We start from the raw sequence: 11,890 nt of genomic DNA on the forward strand, positions 1-11,890 counted from the left end.
AAGCTTGTTTGTGAGAGGTGAAAGCAGCTGATATTTTGAGATGTCATTTGGTTGTCTGTGTAAATACTCCCAAGGGTGTCTTCTCAGCAATCCCCACGGTTGGCAGAAAAGCCTCGGGTGATGACAGCTTTGGGGTCACTTGAGAAGTATTCAACACAGGATGATGCATCTGTGGGCTTTTCAACCATGAAGGAAAGGGGGCTTCTTGGATGAATCCCAGGGAATAAAATGGAGGAAATACCAAATCAAATCTAGACACAAGATCTGTGGACAAATGGGTGCAATAAAGAAACTGTGTAAGACTTTATAGTTTTTGCCACTGACACCCAGGCTTTTTGGTTCCCGACGCCTACCGTATCAGTATTCCTGGCATTGACAGATGCGAAATCACAGCAACTGAATAAAATGGGAAAAATCAGACCATGACAAATCAGCTTGGCATTATTTCTAACTTCTGTCAGGATTTCCTCTTCGACCCATGAAGAATTGAGAATCACTAAGTTTCCAAACATACAAGGGTAGTCCTAACTGTTTTTTGTTTTGGTGGGGTGGGGGCTGGGGGTTGTAGGTAGGGAAGAAATGACTTCTTATCTTCTTGTCTTGTGGTCAGACGATAGCGTCCATATGCTTTATCAATGCTTTGATATTATTTGAAATGCCCTTCATGGCCCAGCATGTGCTCAGTTTTTGGAAGTATTCCCTGTAAATTTGAAAGGAACGCAGATTACCTAGGAGTTGAGATAAAGTTCTAAACATGTGGATTTTATAAAGTATCTTACTCATGCTATTCAAATATCCAACATCATTATCAATCTTTTGATCACGTCATCAATCATGTTGTAACAGACGAATGTTAAAATCATGCTTTAGGAAATTCAATTTTTCCTAAGTCTGTTATGATATCACTTTTACTTTACTTTACTTTTACTTCATATGAAATCACGCTTTCGTACATCCATCAAATATTGAGTTTCATATGGCTCAACCTAATATTTTGAGGCTACGTGGCTGACGTTTGCTGTCTCTGGTTTCTTATATCTTTCTAATTTATTATGTGCTAACCTTCCTTGTCCTTATATAACATCCGTTAAAGTTTCTTCCACCTGACATTTATATGGTAAGAACATCTTTATTGCGATCAGAACTTTTCTAGTGCAATCCATGTATCTGTATACTGATGAAGTTCTATTTGGATTAATGTTTGCCATGTTCTTTTTTCTATTTATTATACTTTTTCTTTGCTCTCTGCCCCTTTCCCTTGCCTTGTTTTTGACATTTTAGTTAAGAAAATTGTCTTCAGTCTGATTATTCCCTGTCTCTAAGTCTTCGGAATTCTAAGTCTATATATTCTACTTCTATAGTAGTCTTACCAACAGACTCAACTCTGATGACTTCATTTTTTTCCAGGGAAACCCTTGGACTCCTGGGCGTGTCCAGGAGTCGAAATATCCCACACATGGATAAACACACCAGTTTCTCCAGAAACCAGGATGCTTTTACTTGGTCACTTGTCAGCCACACACATATATTGGTGGAAAGGAACATAAAACGTCCCTGAGTGTAGTGGAGATCCAAGACCACTGAGGTCCGTCTCCTCTGGTGATGGAATTTAATAAACTGAGCTCTGTCTTTCTCTTTTTTTTTTTTTTTTTTGAACGTTTATTTATTTTTGGGACAGAGAGAGACAGAGCATGAATGGGGGAGGGGTAGAGAGAGAGGGAGACACAGAATCGGAAACAGACTCCAGGCTCCGAGCCATCAGCCCAGAGCCTGACGTGGGGCTCGAACTCACGGACGGCGAGATCGTGACCTGGCTGAAGTCGGACGCTTAACCGACTGCGCCACCCAGGCGCCCCTCTGTCTTTCTCTTATACTCTCCTCCGTGGCTCTTGCCTGGTCTCTCTTTCCTGTCCCCAAAACTCTGTGCCAGGAAAGACTAGAACTTGTGTGCGGAATTGCTACGATGTAGCGGTTAAGAGTGTGGCTCTGGGGAGCCCGGGGTGGCACCGTTGGGTAAATGTCCCACTCTTGATCTCAGCTCAGGTCCTGATCTCACAGTTCCTGAGTTCGAGCTCCGCATCGAGTTCTGTGGCGATGGCCTGGGGGCCGCTTGGGATTCTGTCTCTCCTTCTCTGCCCCTCCCCTGCTTGTGTGCCCCTCCCCTGTCTCTCTTTCTCTCTCTCAAAACAAACTTAAACAAAAATAAAAAAAAAAAGAATGTGGCTCTCTTGCTTGATGGCGTGGAGCTAATACCCTCCATCTGAGTGGCTCTGGGGAAGTGACTTAACCTTTCTGTGCCTTGAGTTCTCATCTACAAAAGAGGGATCATAATGCTTCCTGTTTTGTGCCCCTGTGAAGTTTCAATAAGCTCAAGGCGCTGAAGGAGGTAGAAAAACACGAGTAAGATGTTCAGTAAATATGAACTGACATCCCCGGATCAAAATCTCCGTTTTCTTTAATTTGAAAGGATGACAAGTTGAAAGACGCTCGTCATAGGTGATTGAGTAACAAGAGATCACAAAACAATAAGTGTAATGTAATTTCATGTTGTAAAAATAGCATCTATATTTACACATGCAAAGGAGATACGTAGAATTTCCTAGATTATGGGTTATTTATATCCTCCTTTGTGCTTTCTAATTTCCCTAAAATGAACATATATTCTGTGTAATAAACTACACTGTAAACACGCCTTGAGTACGCCTGTTTATATTTTGCTCTGTGCAGTGTTTAAATTAGTGAGTTACAACACAGAGACTGTGTATACATGTGAGAAGACCACCCTTTGATGTGGTCATTTTGATAGGGTTCAGGTTGTGGGGAGACAGCCAAATTAGATGGGTGATCTCAGAGAGCTTTAGAAATTGGAGGGGCGCCTGGGTGGCTCCTCTGGTTAAGCGTCCGACTCCGGCTCAGGTCCTGATCTCGCGGTGCGCGAGTTCGAGCCCCGCGTCGGGCTCTGGGCGGCCAGCTCGGGGCCTGGAGCCCGCCTCGGATTCTGTGTCTCCCCCTCTCTCAGGCCCTCCCCATGCTCATGCTCTGTCTCTCTCTCTCTGTGTCTCTCAATAATAAATAACCGCTAGAAATTGGAAACTGAGGCGCAGAAACTGAAGCAGTTAGCCCTGGTTGGGGGAACGGAAAGGTCACGCGCTGCAGCTCGAGACGAGAGTCATGAGGTGCCGTGCAGGTGAGTGAGTGACTACAGAAGCTGGCCCCAAAACAAGGGCCGTGAGGCAGTGCAGCAAAAACAAGGTCACACACGGCCCCGCCGAGGGGGGGACAGAGAGAAGTTGCCCGAGTTCCTGACGGCTCCCCAGGCTTCAGTATCCGCGCCCCGGGGATGGGGGTCATGTTTCACAGATGGCAAGCAATGCCCGTGGACACCCTCAAATCCTTTCCCCACTTTGTGAGCTAGCTGGAGTGAGTTTCTGTTTCCTGCCACCAGATGCCCCGGGAGTTTCCGCTGGCTGCTTACCAGGGAGCACCTGCACCCATCATGCAGCCATTATGCATCCACCCAAGCACCCATTATGATCAGCCACTCCTCCGATGTACCCGGTTGTTGATATTTGAAGGTTTCTGCCCCGTTCTCCAGTCGCAGAGTGAGGGAGAAGGGCCTCACCGGGTTAGCTCTAGGGCAGCTCTGGCTTCCGGCAGTTACCAAATAACCACCGGCCTCAACCCATCACCATAATCACAGCATCTGAAGACACTAGAGCATCTCATCAGGAAGCTCAGCCTTTCAGAAAGATGCAAAGTCAGGACATGAGCCTCTGTGACAGGGCGCGAAGGCTCCAAACAGTGAAGTAACGAGACCAGGCCTGGTCCGCGTCATCTTACTTCATCTCCAACTATCCGCGTCAGGCTGTTGAAACAACCCAAGAAACCTAAGCCTACTGCACCGGGTGGTGGTGACTCCCTCCGATGTCGCTTAAAACCCTGGGGTTAGAAGATATATATATATATTTTTCTAAATACAGAGGAGGAAGTTTTCAGTTAATGATGGAACTGGACCTAGAATTTTGGTGTCTTAATTCCAAATTCACCATTTCAGCTACGCATAGGAAGGCCACCCGCGTCCCCTTCCCTCCCCCACCCCCAGTGCACCCTTGTGCCTTGAGGCCATGCTTATCTGGCACCATATTTCTTTCTCTCCCCAAAGATGCTCCATCCGTGGAGAGGTTCCGAACTGGAGCTTTGTGGGACTCCAGCCTTCTTCAGGGAGGAACAGGCAGAAGGATGCTGGAGGAGACACCGCTTTCCCACAGGACACCGTGTGCTAAGAGACTACGGAAGGACCCCCTGACAAGAGGTTTACAGAGCAGCCGTTGCTCAACTGGGGAAGCAGCTACGAGTGCGGGGTCTATAAGAGTGCACACATCCGTCCCGCGAGATGATGCCCTCTGCCCGTGGGCTGGTCCTACAAGCGTAAGTTGGGGATCATTGGTTCTTATCTCGGTAGAGAAATGGATTCCGATTTAAACACAAAGCATTAGGCACGACACAACTTCACGTAATTCACAAACTCAAGAGTCGTAATTATGTGGACGGAGAAAGGCTGATGTTTGCCTCCATCCTCTTTATTTTGAAAAAGGGAGAGAACGGGGCACCTGGGGCTCAGTCAGTTAAGCGTCTGACTCTTGATTTTGGCTCAGGTCATGATCTCAAGGTTTGTGAGACAGAGCCCCACGTCGGGCTCTGTGATGACAGTGCAAAGCCTCCTTGGGATTCTCTCTCTCCCTCTCTCTCTGCCCCTCCCCTACTCACATTCTCTCCCTCTTTCTCTCAAAATAAATAAATAAACAAACAAACAAAAAAAGAGAGAGAGAGATTGGGCCCCTGGGTGGCTCAGTCGGTTAAGCATCCAACTCTAGATTTTGGCACATGTCAGGATCTCATGGTTGGTGAGTTCGAGCCCCACATTGGGCTCTGCGCTGACGGTATGGAACCTGCATGGGATTCTCTCTCTCTCTCTCTCTCTCTTTCTATCTGTCTTCCCCCACTCATGCTCTCTCTCTCTTTCTCAAAATAAATAAATGAATAAGTAAATAAATATTAAAAAAGAGAATAAAGAGAATGAGAGACGCTTAAACGAAAAGAGTAAATTTTTCTTCTACTTAAAAAATAGCTCCTTGGGGCGCCTGGGTGGCGCAGTCGGTTAAGCGTCCGACTTCAGCCAGGTCACGATCTCGCGGTCCGTGAGCTCGAGCCCCGCGTCGGGCTCTGGGCTGATGGCTCAGAGCCTGGAGCCTGTTTCCGATTCTGTGTCTCCCTCTCTCTCTGCCCCTCCCCCGTTCATGCTCTGTCTCTCTCTGTCCCAAAAATAAATAAACGTTGAAAAAAAAAAATAAAAATAGCTCCTTGTAGAAGATGATCAATATGAAGATTCAATATTATTACTCCTTATGCATTAAAACAGGTTTCCCAAGTAGTACTTCTTGAAAGAAACTATTAGCGCCAATGGAAATGACTTCACCTATGTAGAGAAAAGAATCCTCACGAATTTCTTAGCTCGTATACTTCTCTAGATGCCTAGATAACCTCATTCATGTGTTTAGTCATTCAACCAAAGCATATTGAATGCGAGCGTTGCAGCGGGCTTTGCACCAAGTCCAAAGTAGCGGGGTTTCTTTCATTGTGTAATAGAACAAGTCTGGGATGTCTCCATGTGATAGGGCAACGGAGAACCAGACAAGTAGACAATCCGGGGAAAGAATAAAAACACCCAGGGATCCCGGCGAATGTCTTCATACTGAAAAGGTTTGGGGAGATCTGGAAGCATCGCAGGCAACTGCTGAGTGATTTTTCTTCTAACTGATCTTATCCAGAAGGGAAAAGGGGAACCTACCTTTAATGGGCGTCTGCGTGAAACAGTCACAGTATTGGATCACACACACACACACACACACACACACGCATGCACACTTCCATATGTGCAGATATTGATAACACGCATACATACCAGATGATACACAGTATGCATGGGTGTATCCATAATATAATATCTTGAAAAATGTAATAATTGAAAGTGTAATTAATTACATAGTTATTTAAAACGCACTTATTGCGAAAACTTGTGATGTAAGTATGACTTGCCTGTTTGAATAATGAGGAGTTGGAGATCAGAGTCACTGGTGTAAAGTCGTACATAAGAGGAGGAATGAGGATTTGTGCCAAAGTCTACTGAATTCCAGAATCCACTATTTTTTCCATGTATGTTGATATCCAGAGAATAAGTCAATTAGAAACCTTAAAACTCAAATTTTATTTTAATAGATGCCATCATTTCCTAGGCATGTGACCTTGAGAGGATTCCTTAAGCTCTCTGGGCTTCATCTGACCATTTGTAAGATGCGATCAAAGCAATCTCACGGACGAATGGGAAAAGAAGATGTGGTATACAGACACCATGGAATATTACTCGGCGACCAAAAAGAATAAAGTCTTGCCATTTGCGACAACGTGGATGGAACTAGAGTGTATTATGCTAAGCAAAATAAGTCAATCAGAGAAAGATAAATATCATATGATATCCACTCATATGTGGAATTTAAGAAACAAAACAGATAAACATCAGGGGACTAGAAGGAAAAACAAAGTGAGATAAAAACAGAGAGAGGCAAACCATAAGAGACTCTTAAATACAGAGAATAAACTGAGAGTCGCTGGAGCGGAGATGGGTGGGGGGGGGGGGGAGGGTTAAATGGGTGATGGGCATTAAGGAGGACCCTTGCTGGGATGAGCACTGGGTGTCATATGTAAGTGACGAATCACTAAATTCTGCTCCTGAAACCAATGGGACACTATATGTTAACTAAGTTGAATCCAAATTAAAAAAACAAAATGGTTGCTGAAAACCTCAATGAAATAAGTCAAAGTACTCAGTCAAGTGTACGAAGCAATATGCAAAATGACGTTGTAAAAGTACGATGCAAAGGGAAGGACCCGCCGTCGTATTTTTATGGTTGTGCAAGAACACCAAAGGCAATTACCTGAATGTAGCCAGTGGGGTGAACAAGATCAAAAAGAACGACAAAACGTTTTTTATCGCAACTTAAAGAAAATACAAATGAGAAAGGTTTTTTGTTTGTTTGTTTGTTTAGAACAGTGGCACGTTGATAACTGTCGAAGCTAAGTGCTTGGGTACAAGGGATTCTCACTACTTTTGTGGATAAAATTTCCATCTTAGCAAAAGTATAACAAATGCTTTCTTGCTTGGCTATTCAAGAGTGGATAGGTTGGTGGATTCGGTGGCCAGAATGCCTGGTTTGGAATCTTGTCTCTGACACTAACTAGCTGTGTGACCTCAAGCACGTTACTTGACCACTCTGTGCCTCGATGGCCTCATCTGTAGAATGAGGCTAGTATAGTACCTACATCATAGGCTCATACAGAGAATTAACTAAGTTGATATTTGTTAAGTACTTAGTAAATTATGTGTAAGTACTTGGTAACATAAAAATCTTCTGGGTTCGGACTAACAGGGAAAGTGAGGCTCAGGTCAAGCAACCCACTCAGAGTCCCAGACTTAGGAAGGGTCTGCGCTTGGGTTTGATTCTGGGTCGGTCTGACTCCAAAAGCTTGGCTTCATGTGCCGCGCTGTCTCCCAGCAGGGACCTACTGTAATTCATCCAGGTCCGAATTTGGTAAATGATACTGTATTTACCCTGGTATTGAAGGGTGTGTCCGAGGTCTGGAAGGTTGCTGGGCAAGTCTGTTTGCACTAGGGGACCCCCTAGACTTTCTGGAAGGGCTTTGAAGGAGGTCAGAATTCCAAGGTGCTAGTCGAGTCCACCTCACTCTGCACAGATCCCATAAAAGCTACTCACGTCCATGATGCTTCCCCTGTTCCGGGCGTTGTTCTAAGTGTTTTATGCATCGTGCATTGGGAGCGCAGATATTTATCTGGATTCCCTCAGATGGCTCATGAGCCCATCCTACACGTATGAAAAAAAAGTGCTGATCTCACATGATGTCCGAAGGACAAATGAACACGGAAGAGGGTTACAATTTGCCCTTGTTCCTTAAGGAAGACGTTTTAAAAGCTTGGCTGCTTTGATACAGAGGGAAGTACTCATAAAAAGAAGAACGAGGGCACATATATTATCCAAGGATCTTTCACCCTTTTGGTTTAGCCGAAGTACATTTCCAGGGTTCAAAGCTCAATGGTCAAATGCCACATGCTATGACATTTTTGTAAAAGTTTATTTATTTTGAGAGAGAGAGAGAGAGAGAGAGAGAGAGAGAGTACAAGCAGAGGAGGAGCAGAGAGAGAGGGAGAGAGAGGATCCCAAGCAGGCTTTGCACTGGCAGCCCACAGCCCAACGTGGGGCTCAAACCCATGAACTCAGAGAGCATGACCTGAGCTGAAACCAAGAGCAGAATGCTCGAGTGACCGAACCACCCAGGCGCCCCAGCCACACCGTGACGTTTTGATGAACGCGGTGGACTTGCGTGGAAGCCTCGATTTGGATTTTACGACCCTCTCCAATCTGGTGGCCCGTCCCCTGTGACCACGGGGAGGGTAAAAAATCCGAGCATCAGCACCGCGCTTCACATGCATACATCCCTTCCTTCACAGAAGAGACCCTTGGGCATTTTCCCATGCGATCTCCTCCACAATTCTGTGTGGGATCTATAGTAACCTCCCTTCCAAACACGGGAGAAACTGAAGTCAGGGAGCCGACGGGAGCTCATGACATGACATGAGTCAGGGAACTCATGTTATCGCTGCATAACTGGTTAGTGGTGAGTCCAGGATAGGAGCCCAGGTCCTCTGTGCCATTGGGGACACTTGCGTTCTATCCTACTGTTGCTGATAAAACATTAACAAGCGTCTGCTAGAAAACTTTGCTGACTTTATCACAGAATACCATGGGGTGGGGGTTTATAAACAATTATTTCTTTCTGGAGGCTAGGAAGTCCAAGATCAAGGCACTGGCAGATTCGGTGACTAGTGAGGGACACTTTTCGGGTCCCAGCTGGTTGTTTTTTTGCTGTATCCTCACACAACAGAGGGGGCAAAGGAGACCCGTGTGGTCTTTTTTTTTTTTTTTTTTTTTTTTGCAAAGCACTAATCCCATTCACGAGGGCTCAACCCTCATGTCCTCACCGCTTCCCAAAGGACCCCACTTCCTAATACCGTCACCTGGGGCATTAGGATCTCCTATATAAGTCGGGGGAGGGAAGCACAGTCTACAGCATTGATGGTCATAGAAACAGCCACAGCATGATATTGAAACTATGAACTCACAAGGCAGTGCCCCCTAAAAGTTTAATTCACGAACTTATTTTAGAAACAGGAATCCTAGATCCTTAGGGGATTATACATAGCTTTTGCAAAGCTGCTCAGGGGTATGGTTTAAGAACAGATTTTTCCAGGTTTTGGGGCCACGCCGAAACACTGCCAAGCTGTATCATCTGAGAATTCTTGGGCTAGTCAAATATACGAGGGAGAGCCTGCTGATTTTTCGAGTCCGTTAAGATGACATTGCAAGAAGAAGTTAATAAGCATCTTTCATATACAGTGACATTTTGTGAGATTTATGTAAAAATAGTGACTATAAATGATTACGGGGAAGACAGCTTATTAGCGGAAAGGTTCCTTTTTTCACGTGATCACCAATGATTGTAACTTGGGGGGGAGCCAGCGTGGCATCTCCTAACCTTCCTTTGTCATTGAGCATCTCTCTCTGGCGGGGGGCACCCACCGACTTTGTGAGATAGCAAACGGCCAGCTGGGTCTCCATGTTACACACTTCCTAGCAAGGAGCTCAAGAGGTGGACAGTCATCCACAGCTAAGATATATTCGGCGTTGGATTTTCTTTCCTTCCAAGAACAGCAGGCAGCTACGAGAATGTTCTGGAAAGAACCATAGAGGGAGGGAGCCCGGGGTGGATTGCCAGAGAGGATAGGCGACTCTCACGTGGTAGGCTGGTGGATATTGACAGCCCCATGCTCCTGAGGGAGGTCTAACAAGTCTAGAGCCTGGCTCTGATCCCCAGCCTTTCCCAACAGTGAGAATGTCGCTTCGAGGTCTGCTCCAGACTGCGCTCTGGGGCTTTCTTCTCCGGGTACTAATAACTAGGTGAGGGAGAGACACAACAACCAGTGTCTTCTCTCCCAGTGATCTTGTGGTTCGTTTCTCCCACCTAACCCATTCATTCCTCCCCCTCAACATACTCTTGGAATTACTGTATTTTTCTCTGCGTGTTTATGCTGATTACATATTTGTTGGTCTTGTCTCCTATACACCCTCTTTAGAGGGTGGGGATGGGACCCTTCTCCACTATCCATTATCTGGGGTGTTCTCCTTGCAGGACTTGGTGCCCGGAGGGGGGTGCGGTAAATGTGTGTTTACCAGCTGCTCAATTTCCACCCCCCCCACCCCGTGCCCTGGCTCCTGCCCTGGGAGCTGGTCTCCCCAAACCTTCGATGGAGTCTGGTCAAGGTAGTCCGGGTCAATGCCATTCACAGGTAATACGTTTCTCCTATGGCTGAAGCACGGGGAGAGGCTCTTGAAGAAAGTAGGACGTAATCGGTGCCTTGCAGAGCCTTTCCAGCCAGAGAATTAGTGCAACAGTTTGAAGCCTTGCTCTTAAGACACTCTGGTGGGTCCGATTAGTTGTGAAAGGTGTACCAGCGATTTGTTGCTAATGAGAAAGTACTGAGTGGGGAGCGTTTATTTTTAAAAGTAAATTTGAGTGGATCCAGGCCTATTGTTATAATAACCCTTCATCATTTTTCCCGCCTTATTTATGAGTGTGAAACTTGTTTTTTTTTTTTTCCTGAGGCACATGCCTCACATGCGACCAGCTGACCAGCTCTGACCCCACGCATGGAAGCTTATCTGAATGCAAGTCATTAGGGTAACGTTGTCACAGATACCGTCTAATTACTGGGAGAGGGAGGGAATTCTGATGGGGAGGGAAAGGGAGTGGGTGAAGTGTGGTAGGACAGATCCAAGTTGGGTCTTAGAAGGCAGCCACAATTTGGGCAGATAGCTCTGGGGTGCAGGGGTCGCCCAGCGGTAAGATTTAGGCATAGTTGCCAAAGAGGGAAGTCTTGAAAGTGTTCGGGGTCCTGTAAGTGGTCCAGCAGGGAAGATGGAGAGAAGGGTCTAGACTAAGTTGGCGAAAATCTTGAAGGGTTACCAATGGAAGATGGAGGTGTTTATGCTGTATGTAGTGGAGTATCGTCCACGTTTTTCAAATCTGACACGTTAACATGTCTATTTCTGCGTGCCGGGCACATAGGCTAGTTCTTAAAGCATCCTGGAAGGGTTTAGACATAATCTGCATAGTGGTTAAGAGTCCTGGCTCTAGAGCCAGTTAATCTGGGTTCCAAAACTGGCTCTGTCACTTATTAACTGTAGACCTGGTTCACCGTGCCTCCGTTTCTTCATCCGTAAGATGGGGATAAGAAACGTGTCTCTTTCACGGATTTGTTACTAAACATTAAATGGATTAAAATGTAAGTGCTAAATATTGAGTGGGTTAAAATATAACTTAGCCCAGAATAAGCACTCAGAACCTGCCAGCTGCCCATACGATTATTGTTATTATTACCTTCGCTGAGTAACTAGGTGGGTGTTCTCTGGTTATTTCCTGATGACCTGGGTGAAAATGGGACACATCTTAACGAATCAACCATATTTCTTGAGTGATCATTGTGATCCCTGTGTTATGTCCCCCTGTTCTCTGAGAGATATAGAGAAGGGAGCAGTTCACACAACCCTCAAGAACGTTCCAATCCAGGGGCGCCTGGGTGGCGCAGTCGGTTAAGCGTCCGACTTCAGCCAGGTCACGATCTCGCGGTCCGTGAGTTCGAGCCCCGCATCAGGCTCTGGGCTGATGGCTCAGAGCCTGGAGCCTGTTTCCGATTCTGTGT

The sequence above is a fragment of the Prionailurus viverrinus genome, chromosome E1, assembly GCF_022837055.1.
Source record: "Prionailurus viverrinus isolate Anna chromosome E1, UM_Priviv_1.0, whole genome shotgun sequence".
Classification (NCBI taxonomy): Eukaryota; Metazoa; Chordata; class Mammalia; order Carnivora; family Felidae; genus Prionailurus; species Prionailurus viverrinus.